Raw genomic sequence first — 2,144 nt, 5'->3', positions numbered from 1 at the left:
ACACTTGCTATTTTTCCGATCAAGGTTCTTCAACCCCGAAGGTTGGAAAAGAGGGTCATCGACCCTAGAGGTTGGAAAAAGGTTACCAATCCTGAAGATTGAAAAAAAAGGTTCTTCAACCCCGAAGGTTGGAAAACAGGGTCATCGACCCCTAGAGGTTGGAAAAAGATACCAAGCAAACCAAGCAAGTTGGATTTTGGAAGAATCATCAAACTAGTTGTTTTATAAGGCACCAGACAAGTTTGGAATTTGAAGATGCCAATAAAATACTGGACTTTGATTTCTCTGATTCGCACACACGGTTCCATGCTATGCTAGATGAATGATATGCATGAGTGAAGTGACGTGATTAATACATAATGGTGATTTATGCAATGGTTAAACCAGATGCTCATATAGAGGGCGATGGGAATTTTGGGCTAGGATAAGATCATCCAGACATGAATCCCTGAAACCTAATTCAAGCTGAACAATCATTATCATTATATCAGAAACATGGAGAGAGCTTGTACCTGCATAGTCTTCCTCTGCCCCAATATGCCAGATATATGCACCAACTACCCCAGTTACAAGTTGTGAAGTAGTGTCATTATCTGAGTATCTCAAACCGGTTTTCCCCTACGTCTTGGAACTGATCCTCTTGATTAATAATTCTTGGGAGTGATTGACTTCTCGTGCTCAAGAGGTGGGTTGCCCCAATATGAACTGAAGTAATTTTGCCCCTATCCGGATGATTCAGATAGATTTTTAGAATTTCAATGTATTTTCCCTAGATTGACTGTACCTTGTAGAGATATGAACCATGGGATATCAGGAATTTGATCAACTTTCCCATATATAAGTTTTCTTAATGTCAAATGACTGCTCGAATGTAAAATGCTCATTTTAAAAATGATAATTGTAATGTCATGTTCATGCAAGTTTTGAAAACTCAAGTGTGTTCACTAAGATTATGACATCTAGTGAACAAATCACTGATTAAAATTACATATCAGTATCAATACAAAAAATAAGAAAATCTTTAGAAGTCAGCTTAACGCGATCTTACCATAGTATGCTTTCAAAATAAACCATACTTCAATTAGGTCTTTTGAGGGTTGTAACGTGGTCTGGTTCACGGTTTTAGAAAGAAAGGATATAAGGCTCAAAACCTAATTTAACCCGCCCATTTTTCGTGATGTTCTCTAGTCCTACATTCAATTAGCTTAAAACAAGCGTATGTCTTTCAGAAAAGGATTTTGGATATCAGTAGTGATGGTTAAGGAACCCATTGAGAGCTTGGAGCAATAGTTACTCACCTTCTTCTCTTATTTGCAGTCTCTTGCTGAGGATTTTGACGTTGATCCTCTATTTCTTTTGTTTTGTTTACCCTTATTTTTTCCCGGGTTGATCCTTTGGGTCTGAAGCCCACCAGGACACCCTAACTTTTGCCTAAGTCAATCTTGTTTTCAAGCCTTGACTTATCGAGCTTTTCGTTTGCTTTTTTTCATCTCTTTTTTTCCTTTGTATTGGAGAAAATCCTGTGATACTCTGCTTTTTTTTATTCATTGCACGGTTCGTGACTATCTCACCCTTTTTATTGGTAGGGGATAACCATTTTGAATTTGTGATTCCATCCTCTTGAGAGAGCTATGATTTGATTGATCACTTCATGAGATATCCTCCTTTTGAAATTTGAATGCAAGTTCAAACTAACTGAAGACTACCCTGCCCCTGGTTAAACATGAGGGTTGTATGTGTATAAAGAAAGAAACTCCTACTTCAAGGCCCAAAGGGGTTGACTAGGGATTAACTTCCTTATATCTCCAGTGTTTAGGGATGGAACAATGCCTTACATCATTAGCACAGTCTTATTTGAAAGCATACATGCAACGATCTTGCGCATTTTTAATTGCATCATTCTCTTTTGATTTTATTTGACAAATAGTTTGATACTGATAAAATAAAATATGAGTGAACACGAATGGATTTAAGCAAAACATGCACATTTATTTCATTATTATTATCATCTGAAAACCAGAAAAGTTTTACAAAGGAACAACAATTAACAAACAAGAAAAGATTACAAATGAAACATGGTTGAATCAATATGATATTGCTAGCCTTAATACTCCTCTGAAGAAGCAACTGAGTCTGAGCAATCT

The sequence above is a fragment of the Lathyrus oleraceus genome, chromosome 6 (assembly GCF_024323335.1).
Source record: "Lathyrus oleraceus cultivar Zhongwan6 chromosome 6, CAAS_Psat_ZW6_1.0, whole genome shotgun sequence".
Classification (NCBI taxonomy): Eukaryota; Viridiplantae; Streptophyta; class Magnoliopsida; order Fabales; family Fabaceae; genus Lathyrus; species Lathyrus oleraceus.
This window is presented reverse-complemented; position numbering follows the sequence as displayed.